At 46.1% G+C, this 18459-nt stretch overlaps 1 protein-coding gene across 3 annotated transcripts in view; it reads right to left on the bottom strand.

The window, feature by feature from the left end:
* Positions 1–18459, bottom strand: part of MACROD1 (mono-ADP ribosylhydrolase 1) — a 311747-nt gene that overhangs the window by 86784 nt on the left and 206504 nt on the right. The gene's annotated exons all lie outside the window — the stretch shown is intronic.

Raw genomic sequence — 18459 nt, 5'->3', positions numbered from 1 at the left:
AGCATCCTCTGGAGTACTGTGTGTAGTTCGGGGCGACACACTGACAAACTGCATCTCATCCAGAGGAAAGCAGATAGGATGGTGAGCAGCCTTGAAACCAAGTACTATACTAGCCATGAATAGATCAGTTTAATTCTGTATCATTTCTGCATGTAGTTATTCAAAAGTCTGCTCAAAACCATAGCTCAATGGTTTTGCATCTGCCTTCCATGCAGCAGGTCCCAGGTTCAATCACTGGCATTTCCAGAAGACAAGCTGATGGGGAAAGGATGAATTAAAGATAGGAATTTTCAATTTAAAAGAAGTCTGAAAACAACTGGACAAGAGAGCACGACCAGATTTTGTTTCATTTCATTTGCTTTTAAAACATACACACTGTATTTTCCAACATGTGCTCAAAACAGCTTATTAAATAAGAGTGGGGAGGGCACGGCGGGTGGGGGTGGGAATGAAAACGGCAACAATAAAATCAATATGCAAACGGCACATTGATTTCATGCCGGGGCATAAAAGTTGCATTCAATTTGCTGAGGAAATTTACATGCTTGTGCCCCTCACTTGGTGCATGCAACATCCAAGGGTGCCTTAAAAAAAGATGTGACCTGCCACGGATCCAGCTCACGAGGAGAGAACATCTGCCTGCCCCTGCAGAGCCCACGAAAGGAAATGCTTTTTGATGGAAGCCAGTTCCCATTCCTGGCTGCTGCACTTTGAAGGATGAAAAACACGACAAAAAGTGACGAATGTGCACATTTGGGGCTGGCGTCAGTGGTCAGCATGGTTGGGCATTTGCCTATGCCCACAGCTTAGCAGAGAGCTATTGGACGGCCCTGCTTAATCCCGTTGACTGTGATTTAGCAGCAACTGAAGCAAGGCGAAGGCATACAGAAGGTATTGCATCTCCAGGTAGGGCTGGGAAAGACTCTCTGTCTGAAAACCAGAGGAACCATTGTCAAGAACCCATGCTATGTGGCTGCCTGTCAGTCACCTACAAGCTGCACTGAAGTCGGGACTTCAAACCACCTTGCAAAACACTGCTAAAACAAAAGCTCCCCCCGCCCCCTTGTTTGAACAAGGGATTCCAATGAAAACCTTTTCTTGAATCAGGGAGGAGTTGGAATGAATCTTTTTGAATTGAGCAGGATTTAACCTCTGCTGCTGGGAAGAGGTGCAGCAGCCAGTGCTTTTTATTCTAAAAAAAAAAAAAAAATGTTTAGGGGTACTCTGATTCTGACTCAAGAAAATCACCATTTTATAGTTCAAATTGGGGAAAATAAATACAGTAAATGGACAAAAGTACAAATATTCACAAAATGTTTAGGGGTATGTGTACCCCTGCATCCCCCCCAGAAAAAAGCACTGGGTGCAGCCAATTCAGGATGTAAGCCTGGCCTCTTGTCCTTCAGAAGATGTTGCCAGTGATGTCAGCCAATGGACAGTGGATGTACTTTGGGGGAAATGGCCTCATGGGACAACGTGAATACTGGCCCACTGTCCGGAGGCTCCCTACCCCCTTTAAAAAGCCCCTTAAAAAAGAACTGGACTTCTTACAGTTTAGAAAGTTACTGGGAAATACACCGAAAAGTGAGGGATGGATGAATGTTTAATGGGAAGACATGTAAACACCCCGTGAATCAAATCAAGATGGATGCTCATTGTTTTATATATCCTCCTTGCAAGCGAATCAGAACAAATGCTCAGCAAAGACCAGATACAGTGGTACCTCAGGTTACAAATGCTTCGGGTTACAGACTCCGCTAACCTGGAAGTAGTACCTCGGGTTAAGAACTTTGCTTCAGGATGAGAACAGAAATTGTGCAGTGGCGGCATGGCAGCAGCAGGAGGCCCCATTAGCTAAAGTGGTACCTCAGGTTAAGAACGGTTTCAGGTTAAGAACAGACCTCTGGAACCAATTAAGTTCTTAACCAGAGGTACCACTGTATAACCTAACCTCAGTGAAAACCTTGTGCAAGCAAATCAGGATGAATAATCATGATAAACTGGTCACCTTAGGGTGATCCCCTTTCTGCCTGTATGGGGTTAACTGATTTTGTATTTACTGCAGCCCCAAAAGTAAAATATGGTGAGGCTGCAGCTTGGGGTGGGAAGAAAACCCTATTTTAGTTCTGCTAACTGAGTTGTCAGTCTCTCAGTCGAGCTGCCAGTGCCACACAAGTGGCCTCAACAACCATATTACACACACACACCACTTTGTGAGGCCCACCCGCGCTGCCTCTCCCTGGGTCAGCATCTGACCCCTCCGTCAGGCATCCAGACAGCCCATCTCTCCATGGACGCCTGCGCTTCCACCAGCTCCTGTCAATCACCCCAGCAAACACTTAATCCACTGGCTCCCGAGTTGTGAAGCTAATTGAGGTTGTCAGTCTTTCCCTAGCTAGACTGCATCCAGGTGGACAGCGGCCCGGAAAAAAGCTTGTCGCTTTTCGAGGGGCGGAAGAGCGCCTTCCGAAAGGGATTAATTTTTGCTGTGTTCGGTTTAGGTGAGCGTCACATGAAAAAGAATAAATAATTTCTCTTCTGAGGGCTGTTCCCCTCCTTCCACCCCAACTTACCATGAGGGCTGGCGCCAATAAGAGGAATCACCAGGCAGCTGTCAGGCTGCTATTGTTGGTAACTACCCTGTGTTCTGTCTCAGCTGGAGGATTCCTCCTCCAAGGATGACCTGGAGTCCCTGTGACTTAGGGAAGCCCAGAATGTGACTAGAACTGGGGACAAGGAAGAGTTGGGACTCTCAGACCACAACCCATTGACATTAATGGCTACGTAGTACTTAGGTCCATTAATTGTAGTGGGTCTTCTCTGAGTAAAAACTAGTTGGATGCAACCCCATGTATGCCACATAGAATCATAGAGCTGGAAGGGAGCCCAGGGGTCATAATGAGTTGCATACAGGAAAAGTGGGATATAAATGCAATAATAAATTCCTAAATCAAAGAGCAGCATTACATAACACAATACCCAATTCATTAAGGTTATAGGCTCCAAGGAGTAAATTATATTGAATTCAGTGCTGCTGTCTTCTGACTGCATATATTTATCTTTGAGCTTTAACAAAAAAATTTTTAAAAAATAGTCAGCTGAAATGCAATCTTCAGCTTTTCATTAGAAATCTTGCAAAGAAATGTTGCCATTTAAACTGCTAGCATGAAGTTGGAACCCCACTGAAGAACAGGCAAGTATCTAGCCTCAGCACTGGCTAGGACTGATGAGAGCAATGGTCCAAAACATTGGGGGGGGGGAGCATCAGATTGGCAAAGGTTGCTCTATGCTACAATGTCACAAACAGGCAACCCCCGATTTGCACGGGGGGCACGTTCTGGGCCAGCGTGTGCAACAGCAGAATGCACACAAGCCCACTCTACCCTCTTCCACCCAACCCCGCCCTGTCCTGCCCCTTTTCGCAGCCCCTTCCAGGTCACTGTGATGCCCAGGTACATAGTCATGCATCAATAAATCAGTCGTTGTCTGTAGTCAAACCTAAAATACTTATTATAACCTTGTTTGCTTGCCAGAACAAGGAAGGTCCATAATTTAGCCTGGTCTTCCAGGAGACCACCTACTCTCCTGCAGTATCAGAGGCAGTATGCTACCAACTTGGATGGTTTGAAAGGGGTTAGACTAATTCATGGCAGATATGGCTATCAATTACTACTAGTCATGATGAGTATATGCCACCTCCGTATTAGAGCCAGTGGGTGTCTGAATTCCAGTTGTTGAGAGTCACAAGAAGGGAGAATTGGTGCTGTGCGTAGGTCTAAAGGTTTGCCACTGGGAGAAGAGGATGCTGGACTGGATTCTACAATTCCAGACTTGATCAGGGCTTTCGATATATCAAGGATTGTGTAAGAAAAAGCAGAAAACCTGGAGCAGCTCTATACGTGCACGCAGAGCACTGTGTGTGTACAAACTTGCCAGAGTCCACATGTTGAAGGGTATATTTATAAGCAGGGGCACATGTGCGTGTGTGAGTCAGGAACTGCCCGTGGGTTTATGCCAAGGTACAGCAGCCATGTGTGAGCTGGCCTGCTCCGTGTCTGCCCAGATCAAGGAAACCACCTGGGACAAACTGAAAGGAGATTTGCAGAAATACAGGGAGAGTAAATGGGATTGGACAGGCAGAACAGCAGAAGGCTGTGTGGTAGGCTCTTGGGAAGGAAGGCTACACAGATAGACAGATTAAATAGATAGGAAGAGATGGGACTGACGATACAGGGAAGGGAGGGAAGGAGACTGGAGCCTACAGGGAGGAGTGAGGACCAGATGAATGGCTAGACCCAGGTAAAAATAGTTCTGTATACAGCAGTTCAAGGCAAGCACAGGAGTGGCTGTGATGCTCAGCTCCCTGTGAATCGCAGTGGTCATTCTTTCCTTTCCTTTCTACAAAGAAAGAAAATAATTTAAAGTTTCTAGCCCGTATTGTTGCAGATGTATGCTGGAACGTGTATATGACGCAACATTTGTGTGGAATCTCTGAGCTGAATACCTCCTCCTCCTGCTTCCCCCAAGCAGCAGAACTTGAAGAAAACTGTTGTGCAAAAATAGATAAAGACAGTAATAAACAGCAGCACAACCTGTACAAAAAATAGGAAGGAAAACATTATTTTTACTTGTGACACACTTTGGTGTGACTTTGCCCAGCTTTCAACGTGACGGGTCCAAACTCCCAACTTGTACTATCCATTTAGAAATCACAATTTTTTTTAGTTTCTACAAATTCCTAGGCAGAGCCAGGCACTCCCGCTCGTAGATTATATTGTTGCTGCTGTTGTTTATACACATAACATTCACATCCATTATTCAACCCACTTTCTCCCCTGGCCCTGTCCACTCCTTGCATGTGGCCCTCAGAAGATTTTCCCTGAAGATAATGCAGCCCTCAAGTTGAAAAATGTTCCCCATGCCTGCCTTTTTAGGCCAGATTTGACCCATGGCTGCTCACCTGCTGACCCCCTAAGGATTCTCTTCCTCCCTTCCCAGCACGGAAATGTAGCAGATTATGGCTGAGGTAGTGAGAGCATGGGACAGACAGAAATGTGCCATGGGCCACAACCAGCCTAGTGACTTGGGGTTCCACAGCCCAGTCCTATAAGATGGAAAAACTTCGCAGCAGTTGTCTGTACACTCGCTAAGGATGGACAGACCTGTCACTATCTGTTCCTTTCCTTTTCTCATTTTTCCAACCTTAAGTTATGTTTGCCACATTTCCACATCAGTTTGCAATTTAAAAAAAAATTATCACAAAATTCACCAGCATTTTAGTGTGTGTTTCTCCTCCTAGGCACATTTCTGCAACCAATTTCCTGTAGTATGATACATCTGAGTGGCTTATTTTCACTGATACACACACACATTTTTATATACTCTTTCCTCCAATGCACACAGTTTTTTGGTTGGGGAACTGCATTGCAAAATCCAGAGAGGTGTGAATTTCCAAGGATAGCTGTGTTTCGGTTCACCCATTGCTTTGGAAAGTGAAAATTAAGACAGATTCACTTCGGAATGTAAACTGGAACAGATTTGTCCCCCGTCCCTTGCACACTCTGCCCTTCATTCAGCCACACGGCAAGCTAACACAGAGTTATGTACTATCAAACCCTCGACTTTTTTGCCCCCCCTCTACACAAACCCAACTTCCTCCCCCCTCCATCTCTCTCTCTCTGCTCCCCCCCCCCTTTGACAGTCCTGCACTTGGGGAATAATTAATCTAGCAGCCTGAAAGCACGGGGGCTGCTTTTATTTGCCAGATTAATATGAGCAGCTAATTAAGACAGAATGTGCTGCTCCCAAACTGCAAAGAGGGAAGCGCAATGGGAGTGAGCGAGGGGGTTGCTGAACCAGCCACCCCTAGCAAAGGGCTACAGATAAATCACATATGTGGGCGGTCCCTCTTATCTTTGCGGTGGCTTTGGGGCAGCTCCCCTACATCCACTCCAAGCACTCTTGTTGATCAGTATAGTCCCCCCACCCACCTTCCTACCATTCTTTTTTGCTAATTAAGGACACTGTGGTTCAGCTGGCAACAGGTGGGAAAGGCATCTGTGCCCACCAGGCCTGGTGCTGGCTCAGAGGTTTTGAAGATGCCATGACCCCAGCCCCGGTTTGGGGCACTAGGCGCCTTTCAACACAGATCAGGAAAAGCTAGGTTTCCTCCCACAAGCTGGTGTTGCTTACTTCCCCACCTCCTTGCCAGAAAAGACATATGCGGCTGCAACAACCCATAGCCCTGGGGACTGGAAAGCAGAAGGGACGCACACGCTGGCCTTAATCATCGGCTGTGGGGCCAGGGCCACTGAGAAGCTGCGTCCCCAGCCCCCCAGGAGGAACATCACGGCAGGAAGGGAAGCCCACCCTGGTGCCAACCAGCAGTCAGAGAAGGAGCAGCTGCAGGGAGCTGGCTCCCATCGCCAAACACCACCAGAAACTACTGCCTGTTGCCCCGTCACTGCAGAACTAAAGGGCTCTGGCCCCATCCATTAGCCAGGGATGACGACAATGACAACATCTCGCCTTTCCTTCAAGGAGCTGAAGGTGGCACACATACTTCTCCCCCTCCCCATTTAATCCATAATCTTGTGAGGTAGGTTAGGCTGAGAGGCAGTGGCTGGCTTAAGGTCACCCAGTGAGCTTCTCGGCTGAGTGGAAATTTGAATCCTGACCTCCCATCTGTATTATTGCAACCATTTGCTTGTAAACTGCCTTGAGAATCATTTGATTGAAAGGCAGGGATAAAGTGAGGGATAACGTTCACTTGCCCCAAAGCTCATAGGAGGATGAGTGGGAAATCAATGCAATAATTTTGCTTCTGTCGAAGGGCTGACCCTACTCCTGCTCCCTAGCTGTCAGATGGCTTGGATTGCTTATTTACATCAGTATTCCACACGCTTGCCGAGCAGCTCAAGGAGTGTGCATGGTTCTCCTCCCTCTATTTCAGCTTCACAACAATCCTATGAGGTAGATTAGGCTGAGAGGTAATGACCGGCCCAAGCAGATACCTAGCTAGTGCACTTCACAGCAAAGAGGAGATTTGAATCTGGGTCTTCCTGGCCCTAGTCTACGCTAGCCACTATACATCACTGCCTTACTTGGGCTGCAATCCTGCCCACACTCTCTCTTACTCCTTCCCCCTTTTAATATTTTCACAACAACCCTGAGAGGTAGGTAAAGTTGCGATGTATCCATAGGCCCAAAGTTATCCTGTGGCCTTCATGTCTGTATGGGGATTTGAAAGCTGAGTCTCTTCAGCCCTAGTCTGGGACTCTAACCCAACGCAGTGGCCTCCAGATATTGTTGCACTGCAATTCCCATCAGCCCTAGCCAAGCATGCCCAACAGCCAGGAATGATGGGAGTTGTAGTTCAATGGCATTGCTGGACACCAATTCCCATAAGACCCAATCAGCATGATCAACGTCAAGGAATTATGGGAGTTGTAGTCCAGCAAACATCTGGAAGGACACAGATTTTCCATTCCTGCTCTAAGAGTATGACCACGGCCCTGTGAAGTCACACTAGAAGCCGTCTCCAGCAATGGCTACTCAGGTGGCTCTGAATTATCCCCTCCCCACAACCACCAAATAACATGTTCCTATGAGCTCCCTTTCCCACCTACTGTTGTTGTTGTTTAGTCGTTTAGTCATGTCCGACTCTTCGTGACCCCATGGACCAGAGCACGCCAGGCACTCCTGTCTTCCATTGCCTCCCACAGTTTGGTCAAACTCATGCTGGTAGCTTTGAGAACACTATCCAACCATCTTGTCCTCTGCTGTCCCCTTCTCCTTGTGCCCTCCATCTTTCCCAACAGCAGGGTCTTTTCCAGGGAGTCTTCTCTTCTCATGAGGTGGCCAAAGTATTGGAGCCTCAGCTTCACGATCTGTCCTTCTAGTGAGCACTCAGGGCTGATTTCCTTAAGAATGGATAGGTTTGATCTTCTTGTCCACGGGACTCTCAAGAGTCTCCTCCAGCACCATAATACAAAAGCATCAATTCTTCAGCGATCAGCCTTCTTTATGGTCCAGCTTTCACTTCCATACATCACTACTGGAAAAACCATAGCTTTAACTATACGGACCTTTGTTGGCAAGGTGATGTCTCTGCTTTTTAGGATGCCCACCTGTTACATATCCCTGAAGGTGCTGCGCCAGCCTTCCTAACCTGCTGGCCTCCCAATATTGTTGGACTCGCAATTCCCATCAGCCCCAGCCAGAATAGTCAATGCTTAGAGAGGGTGGGGTCACAGTCCAACAATAATGGGAAATGGGGGTGGAAGGATCTGTCCACTTCAGTTTATCTCCTTTCCAATCTTAAATTCAGTTCCCCACATCTCCATAAATGTTTGCTTGTGTTTTTCTTTTAATCCTCATGAAAATTCATCAACATTTTAGTGTGCTTTTTCCTAATGTATACATTTTTCAATGTGCTTTTCCCTAATGCTTTTTTTCTATGCTGTCATCAAGAATATATGCATTCTTGTGCATACCTTATTCTCCAGCCTTTCCATACACATCACTTGGCTGGAGAACAGCACTGCAAAATTTGGAGAAATGCAAATGTCAAAGGATGCCGTTCTTTGGGGTGGGGGTCCCCAGAAAGTGGAAATTAGGTAGATATGACTTTAAATGCGACCTGACGATCTCTCCCATCCCCATCTGGAGGGCACCGGGTGGTGGGGAAGGACGCTCAAACCACAACACTACACAGTCTCTCACTTTGCAATTTTGCTCAGTAGCATTTTGGAGCCTGGGGCAGAAAACCCAAAACTGCTTCCTTCCCCTGACACCCACTGCAGGGTAAAATAAACGAAATAATGGGCATTCTGGTGGCCTCTCACGGCTTCCCCAAATCTGCCGCCCAAGGCAGGCCTGGCTCTGATTGTGGTGTTGCTGTTTATCGGCACCAATAATGATTAACAGTGACTGTCAAAAATAAGCCGCCATAAAAGAAGCCTGGCAATCAAGGAGCCCCTCACAGCCTGCGACTCAACCCATCAGGGAAACCCACACCGAGCCCGACAAGCTCAGGCTTCCTGTACCAGAGTTGTTATTGATATGTAGACCAGCGCCTCTCTTTTTCCTTCCCAAACCGCACAGTTTACGCTCTGGCGGTTGTATTAGAAAAACCCATCCATCTCCCTGGCACCCTCCTCCTTCCCCCACTTCTCTGGCATCAGGCGTTTCTGTTGCCGGGCAACCGCCGTGCAGCAAGGCTTTCCTTGTCATGACTCTAGTGCCCACTCAATTTCAGCAGACGTTTGCTCAGACCGCGGCTCACCTGCTCCCGGCAGTCTTTGCTCCACCCTGTCTGGAGGGCACATGCCGAGAGGATGCAACCTGTTGCAAAGTCCCCGCCTGCCCTGCACACACAAACAAGCAGGGTAAGCAAGGTTTAACCTACTAGTTCATGAGAGAAGTTCACGCAGAACAGCTGGCCTAGCCTGTCATAGTGAGATGCACAAAACTAAAGGCAGGCTCTCACTAAGTATCTGAATAGAGGTCACAGAAGGTGATGTGGAATTTGAAGACCAAGGGCACTTCCAGACTGCCATTAGGGATGGTGCAGGGTGGGAGGTGGAATTCATTTTGATTTGTGTTTCAAGGCAAACCTACCTAATTCGTACCTTCTGAAAAAACACATGAATCAAAACGCAGCCATCCTAAATCCATACTTTTCCAAATTTTGCAGTGCAATACTCCAGCCAAGTAACACGTACAAAAATACATATACGAGGGCAAAATGTACATATACATGCGTACATTAGTGAAAATATCATATCACAATTGCAGTATATGAGGAATTGTTTTTGAAAAATGTGCATATTAGGCTAAATTGCATACAAAAATATGCATATAGGGAGAAAATTACACTAAGATGCTTCATTATTTAAAAAGCAAGTATCAAACTGATGTGGAAATGTGGAGAACTGCACGTCTGGATAAATGAGAAACCAGAACTGACAGATCCACCCATTCCTAGCTACCACTGTTTTGGGGGTGAGATTCAGCCACTTGCTGGCAAACTTAGGTTGTTCAACTAATCATGATTTGATGATAATGCACAATAAATGCATCATTTTTTTGTGATTGGAAAATGCCCTGAAAAGTGTCGGATAGCAATGCCATCTAACTGCCCCTGCCAGCAAGCAAATCAGAATGAATGCTCAACAAACAGCCAAGGGCATCTAACCCCCTGACAAACTTTGTGGGCAAACAAGCCAGGATGGAATGCTCAACGAAAAGGTCATCCGGTAGCAACCATAAGCCTTATGCAGAAATGATTCCCCCAGGCAATCAAGGAACTTGCTGAGGGGGAGCCGGGTTGTGAACACTGGCCCTCCCAACAGCCCTGCCAACTCCAGTGACCGCCCTCCTCCACCAAGAGGAAAGACTGAAGGTGGAGACTGTGAATACGGGGCCCCCAATCAACGTGAAAGAGTCTATGCAATGTTCTGAAGAAGCAAATGTGATGCACTCATTCAATACATGTGAATTGCACAGCATGCAAGAGGTGGAAGAGCAAGAGGAGAGGAAGTGGCCCTTTTGGCAGGGAGAACCTAAAAAGAAGATTCCTGTTGCATCAGGCCAAAGGGCCATCTATCCCGGCATCTTGCTCTCCCAATGCATAACCTCTCAGTGCCTACGGGGAGCCCACAAGAAGCCCCCGAGTGCAGAGGCAACTCTCCCCTCGTGTAATTCCCAGCAGCTGGGATTCAGAAGACCACTGTCTCTGACTTTGGAAGGAAAACATCTCCATCATGGGCAGTAGCCATTGGAAGCCGTCCAAGCTGGTGACCACCGCTGCAACTTGCAGGAAAGTAATTGAACTACTACTGTTGAATAGCATTCCAATAATTATACCAGTGTCATCTATTAATAAATGGGAAGCACCGGAGTGTGTGTTACACTAACGTAAGAACTTACGGAGAGCCTGCGAGATCAGGCCAAAGGCCCATCTAGTCCAGCATCCTGTTCTCACAATGGTCAACAAGATTCTTTGGGGAAAGTACCAGCAGCACTTTTGCACTTCCCATTCCCAGCAAAAGTGGAGGCAGTAGTCAGTCCCTTGTCTCTTAGGGAGGCCTTCTTGTGAGTAAACAGCCAGCTCGTTAGTAAAGATTTGCGCACAATAAAGGCAATGGAAGGAGGCAGGAAACAGGCTTTGCTGCAGAGCCGTGGTTCCCAACATGGGGCACACGCCCCACAGGGGGGCATTTTGGAAGCTTGTTTAGAGCAAGTTAATGGCCTTTTAGGCTTCCTCCATGTGAACAGGAGTTCAGTTTTTGAATAATAAGAATTATATGTCATAGATGGGGCATGGCCAAAAAAAAGTTGGAAACCACTGCTGTAGAGGAACCGGGTGGGAATAATCCCCTGTTGCTCATACTGAGTCAGACCATTGATCCATTTAGCTCAGAATTGTTTGCACTGACTGGCAGTGACTCTCCAGGGTTTCAGGCAGGGGTCTCTCCCAGCCATAGCTGGAGATCCTGGATGGGTATAGAACCTGGGAACTTCAGCATGCAAAGCAGGTGCTCCATCACCGACCTGTGGTCCTTAACCTTCATGGCATGACCCACCTCTCTTCCCCACAATTGTGTAAGTTAATTTTCTTCCGATATGCACAAGGAATGACATGGTGCTACACAAAGCACCAAAGTCCCATTTCCTGATTCACCGAAAGCCTTGCTTAGCTCCCCGTACCCTGCCTGTCCACTGACTTCCTCTGCTGATTCAGAGTGATGAGGACTAGAAACGTATTCCTCTTTATTTCATTCAAGGAAATCTGAGATTCTCAGGCTCTGCTGGTTTCCCAGGAAGAGCAGCACTGGGTGGGTGGGGGAGGAACTGCTGGTAAGGAGCGAAAGGCTGTCCTCCTTTAGCAAATGATAGTAATGCAAATGAGCAAATGCCCCACTTTGCATAATCCAGAGCTAAGACCTGGCAATGAAATATGGTCCCAGGCTCAAAGTCTTCACCCAGCAGTTGGTACGATATAGATGCCCTAGTAACACATCTGGGTACCTGGCTATATTACCAGCAGAGGGCAGCAGTGCTCAGTGCCAGCTGCCTACGAGATGGCAAACTGCTGAGAGGGTCATCCGTAAAACTGGCACAGTCCTTGGCCAATTAAAAATGCAGTGCCTAAATTGCAAACTGCGAAAGCTTCCCGCACCAGTGGAGCAGGAATTAAAGGTGGCTTTTGCCTGCGGTGAGCAGGAGGAGTGCACTGTGAGAGTGACCAGAGAGGAGCACCTCTAAAGGGCATTTTGCAATCAAGGTTGAAATGAGGGCTGAACAAAAAACTAATTGCTGCACCCCCACGCAACCAAATGGTGATAAGCAGCGCTGAAAAACGCTTCTTCGCATTGCCCCTGCTTCCTTATTTGTTTAAAGTACAAGCTATCTCAAAATTGCCTTCAAGGGCTGTCACAGAGAATGGAACCCCACCAAGCAGGACTAGACCTGGGCCACATTCACACCACACATTTAAAGCACTGCGATGCTGCTCAAAACAGCCATGGCTTCCCCCAAAGAATTCTGGGAGCCATAGTTTGTTAAGGGTGCTGAGGTTTGTTGGCTTCACAGAGCTACAGTTCCCAGAGTGTCCTGGGAAGAGGAATGGATCGCTATACCACTCTGTGAACTGTAGTTCTGTGAGGGGAATAGTGGCTCCTAACAACTCTCAGCACCCTTAACAAACTATAGTTCCCAGGATTCTTGGGGAGAAGCCATGGCTACTTAAAAAGGTTTCATAATTCTTTAAATGTTTGGTGTGACTGTGGCCCTAATGGCCTTAACTTGATTTCAGTTGAACATTAGGAGAGTGTTGAGGAGTTTGACACCGTAACCAGTGGCCTGGAGAGGGGAGGTGATGGTGGTCTCTCTGTGGCTTGAAGTCATTCAGCACAGGTTAGGCAGACATGCTCTAGCCCTGACTTTCCTGCTCTGTGCAGGCTGTTAAGATTTTTTTTGTTTAGTCATTTAGTCGTGTCCGACTCTTCGTGACCTATGGACCAAAGCACGTCAGGCACCCTTGTCTTCCACTGCCTCCCACAGTTTGGTCAAACTCATGTTGGTAGCTTCAAGAACACTGTTCAACCATCTCGTCCTCTGTCGTCCCCTTCTCCTTGTGCCCTCCATCTTTCCCAGCATCAGGGTCTTTTCCAGGGAGTCTTCTCTTCTCATGAGGTGGCCAAAGTATTGGAGCCTCAGCTTCAGGATCTGTCCTTCCAGTGAGCAGTCAGGGCTGATTTCCTTAAGAATGGATAGGTCTGATCTTGCAGTCCATGGGACTCTCGTGTCTCCTCCAGCACCATAATTAAAAAGCATCAATTATTTGGCGATCAGCCTTCTTTATGGTCCAGTTCTCACTTCCATACATCACTACTGGGAAACCCACAGCTTTAACTATACGGACCTTTGTCGGCAAGGTGATGTCTCTGCTTTTTAAGATGCTGTCTAGGTTTGTCATTGCTTATCTCCCAAGGAGCAGGCGTCTTTTAATTTCGTGACTGGTGTCACCATCTGCAGTGATCATGAAGCCCAAGAAAGTAAAATCTCTCACTGCCTCCATTTCTTCCCGTTCTATTTGCCAGGAGGTGATGGGACCAGTGGCCATGATCTTAGTTTTTTGATGTTGAGCATAGGCCCTTCCAACTCTGATTCTATGAGGTCATCACACAGGTAAGCATGACTGGCTATGATTTTTGTTTAATGACACCCAGTGACATTGTTATACCCAGACAAAGCAGGGAGATGCCATCCTTCTATTGACAGGATCCTTGACTGGGTGGGATACGCTATGTGACCAATTTAAGAAGCTGGGTATGGGGGTTTTCAGAGGCAAGCTGTCTCTGAACATGAGAGCTTTCCAGAAACTTGGAAGCAATATAGTAGAGCTGTCATTGCTCGTGGTACACATGCTTACTCGGTGTGTTCTTCCAGAGTCTCAGATTAAATCGATTTTGCAGCGTTTTGTGGCTGTTCGAGCTGTACCACCGAAAAGCCCAAACAAGCCCCTAGTAGCGTAACCAAGACTGCTACAAATTAAGACATATGTACGTTTTGAACTGACTGTCATGGATGCTCAATGAGAAATGCCTTTCCAACACTTTCCCCAATGCTTGGCGAATTTTAAGAACAATAAGACAATCTTATTGTGCATTTTTAGTATGCCCATATCTGTGATTCTTTAAAAAGAAACTATGTAGCCTAAAAGAATTCCACCATCATTTAAAAACACCCTTGTAAAACAAGGTTTTCTTTAGGAATAAAATTGTCTTGACCATAAACTACATCTACTCTGGTCTAGCCAATTTCATGACACCATCGGTTATGGCAGGGATTTTCAGACTATACCCTAGATTCCTTCCTTCATCAGAAGCTCCAAAGAGAAGATCAGTCATGATGTTCAACTGACGCTGAAAGACAGGTTGCCTACCACTAACAGAAGTGCCTCTCTGGGTGGGGCAGAGCCAGCTTCTTTTTTGCTTACTGGGAGGGACAAGGCAGCAGGATGGTCAGTGCGGTGCAAATTCACCGGCAGAACCTGGAAAATGAAGCTACAGGGCATGTTGGGTGTGTCCTAGAGCAAGTCCACAGCTCACATATAACAGGAATTGGGGAATGCCTGAACGCTGCCCTCTGAGCCTCCCTAGCTGCTGCCAACTTTGGGTGACACCTGGCGAGAGAAGGGTATGCTTGACATGCTTCTCTTAGGCAGAGTTATGTGAATATTCATTTACTATATTTCTCAACATTTAAATCTTGTTCCTATCCATCTACATGAATTTCCACTTTGTATTCTTTGTATAAAAAAACCAGAACATTCATATTGTTATTTTGCTGCTGATTTATTGGCTTTATTTTGTTTCATTGGCTTATTTAATTGGAAATGTTGATATTAAGTATTGATTTCTGTGATAAGCAATTTTTGCATTATTGATTGCTATACCTTCAAATTCAGGCCGATTTGATTTGTTCGTGGTTTTTGCATTATTGATAGGGGATTGAGATTTGGATATTACGCAGATAGAATAATATCTGTTAGTGTATTCTACTGCTTTGCCATTGTTGAGAGTTGTTTTGAGCTCAAATTTCTTACTGGGAATGTGGCCTACGGATATCTAATCTAATGAACTTTCTTATACATAAAGCCTGACATAGCATAATGGCTAACAGAGTAATCTTAGGCCATATCTCCACCATCCATTTAAAGCAGCATCATGCTACTTTAAAAGATCATGGCTTCCCCTGCAAAGACTCCTGAGAACTGTAATCAATCAATCAATCAATCAATCAATCACTTTATTACGGTCAATGACCAGTATTCCAGGAACTATAGTCTGTTAAGGATGCCAAGAGTTGTTAGGAGACTCCTAATCCCTCAACAGAGCTACAGTCCTCTGAGTGGTATATCAATACATCCCTTCCCAGGGAACTCTGGGAACTGTAGTTGAACAATCTTCCCCAGGAGGTTATGGACTCTCCTTCCTTGGAGGTTTTTAAGCAGAGGTTGGATGGCCATCTGTCATGGATGTTTTAGCTAAGATTCCTGCATTGCAGGGGGTTGGACTAGATGACCCTTGGGGTTCCCTTCCAACTCTACAATTACATGATTCTGTGTAGCTCTGTGAGGGGAATAGGATTCTCCTAACAACTCTGGGCACCCCAAACAAGCAAGCAACCGAAACAGAAATATTTGCTGTGAAGTAGGACGGTTGCAGCCATCTCCCACCACCACCTTTGCCCATGTGAAACCACCAACAGGTGAATTGTACTCGTACTATGCAAGCTGGTCGAGATGCGCAGCTTCTGCACCAGCAGGATGGCTATGGGATCCTAGACATCGGGGTGGGGAACTTCAGATCATTCTATTGGGCCACGCCCCTCGCCCTCCTTGTTTTCACCCTCCTTGAATGTTTTTGCCTAGCTAGAATATGTCCTCAAACCCTCATAATGCCATTTGCTTTCCTGGATGGAAGACAGGGAGCGCTGTGTTGAGAAAACAGCCCACTGTACAAAAGTAATATTTACATGTGTTGCTCCACCTTATTCTCCCTATAGCCGTGCCCACCATCAGCCCGTGCCCACATCCCCCAAGGAGGCTGCCCAGAAGGGAATGCAGTTGTCGGACTGAAAAATGTTCTCCGCTCTTGATATAAGCAACAATCCTTTACTTGTCTGTGGCCAACTTTTCTCACGTCAAGGAAATAACCTCAAACCAACAGGTGCAATCTGGGATCAAGGAAGAAGGCGTCCCAGGATGTGAAGGCTCTGAGGATCCGCCCTCCCTCTCCCTCTCCTGCAAGCAGGATTCCTCAAGTGCTGGCATCTCTTGTGTGAGAGATTAAGCTGTTCTGGGCCAAAGATATCTCTCTCTCTCTCTCTCTCTCTCTCTCTCTCTCTCTCTCTGTGTGTGTGTGTGTGTGTGTGTGTGTGTGTACAACAGAATGGATTCTGCAGGCAGAAATAGCTGTTTGGTGAAATGCAAAAATTTGGCAGAGAAAATCAGAGACTAATAAGGGCACTTCATTAGTGCCGCAGAACAGGGAAATGACAAGGGATGAATAAATATTTATGACGTTTGCCATCGTTCCTCCTGGATTCATTAGGCGAGGCAAAGCAGAAGGGTTTCCTTTTTTGCTCTGTGTGTGTGTGTGTGTGTGTTTGTGTGCAAAGTGCAAGAGACTTGTCATTGCAATGGGACAGAATTCTGTTTGTTTAAAATACTGACATACCCTGCCTTTTCTGTCCACCCAGATGCCGAAAGCAGCTTAAGATCAATCTAAAACTATCCATTTGAATACACACCTGATGGCAGGTGGCGTGGCTTCAGCAAAACGGCTTTACAGCCCAAAGGAGGACGGGTAGGGATGGGGAAATTTGTCACTTTAAAGTTCTCTATGTTTCTCATTTTTCAAATCTTACGTTCTCCACATTTCAACATTGGTTTGAGGATTTTTTCTTTTAAATTCAGCTGCTTTTCCATGCCAAGGTTATCCTAATACTGTATACACATTCTTTTGTATACAGTTTTGCTGTCATACTCATCTGGCAAAGCAATTTTCCCTAATATGTTCTTTTGGTATGTTCTTTTGTATGCACACATTAGCCTAGTTTACAGTAAGCCCACAACTTCCGCAGAGGTTACATTCTGAGGAACATAACCTATAGACAAAATCACGTATAGTCAAAACACATTGGTTCAATGGCAGGTGGGATTGCCAGTGTCTTTTTCCCCCAGACACCTGCCCCCTTCCTATCCCCCCTTTAAAAAAAAAAAAATTAATTGCCAAGCACATAAAGCTGAATGTGCACATTAAATGCATGTAGGTTGCAGTCTTACTGTATGCAGTTTTGTACACACTACTTGGCCGGAGAGCTGTATTGCAAAATTCAGAGAAGTATGAATTTCAGAGGATGGCTGTGTTTCAGTTCTTGAATTGCTTTGGAAAGTACAAGTTAGGAAGGTCTGCCATTAAATGCGAATTGAATCCCCCCCCCTTACTGCTGGGCTCTAACAGATCCACAGATTCCCTGTTCCTGGTTTAGAAAGAATACAGCTGCTGCATTGGGGTCCTTTGGGAGGAAGGGCAGTATATAAATTTAATTATTATTAACAGCAACTACAAGCAGCAGCGGTAGCAGCAGCAGCAGCAAGGGAACCCATGAGAGAAGTTTATAAAATTATGCATAGTACTGAGTGAGAGCATTTTCTGTTCCCTTGTTTTACAGTACAGTATAATAATCCAGAGGTTGTAGCCAATGCTAGTTCTGCTCAGGGTAGACATACTGAAGTTAATAGACACGGCTAATTTAGGTCCATTAATTTCAACAGATCTTCTCTGAGTAAGACTTTGTTGGATACAACCCCAGGCCACCTAACGAAAGCAATGAGGTAGATATTCAAGTCAGAGAAAGACAGGCCTTCTCTCTCTTTCTCTCTCTCTCTCTCTCTCTCTCTCTCTCTCTCTCTCTCACACACACACACACACACACACACACGATTGATTGTATCTGCTGCCACATGCTTTGGCGTTGATGACATCCTCTCTTCAAAGTATTTGGCAGAACGAGGTCTTTCCCAGTTCTGCTCCTTGACACCTTTCTAGCTGGAGATGCACAGAGAGCATGTTGTTTTGCCATTTGAGTCACGGGCCCTCTTTATGTGTGTGTGGTTCAATGGTGAGCACATCAGTTGATCACCTCTGAACTTTGGCTTCAAACCTCCTAGATCTTGGCCCCAGTTGCTCCATCTCTAAAATGGGAACAATTGGAGGGGGTACCCTACTTTAAGAAGTATTCCTTTGAAAAGCGTTTGGTACAATATGCTAACAAGTGTACAACCGGGAATTTGTTCTCAATGACTTTAGACAGATTTCTTTTTATATCTGGCATGGGAAAAACTGTGGCCCTTCAGATATTGCTGGACTGCAACTCCCTTAG

Source organism: Podarcis erhardii (assembly GCF_964252035.2).
Source record: "Podarcis erhardii genome assembly, chromosome: 15".
NCBI lineage: Eukaryota > Metazoa > Chordata > Lepidosauria > Squamata > Lacertidae > Podarcis > Podarcis erhardii.
The sequence above is the reverse complement of the archived record's forward strand: the minus strand, read 5'-3'. Positions and strand labels throughout refer to the sequence as shown.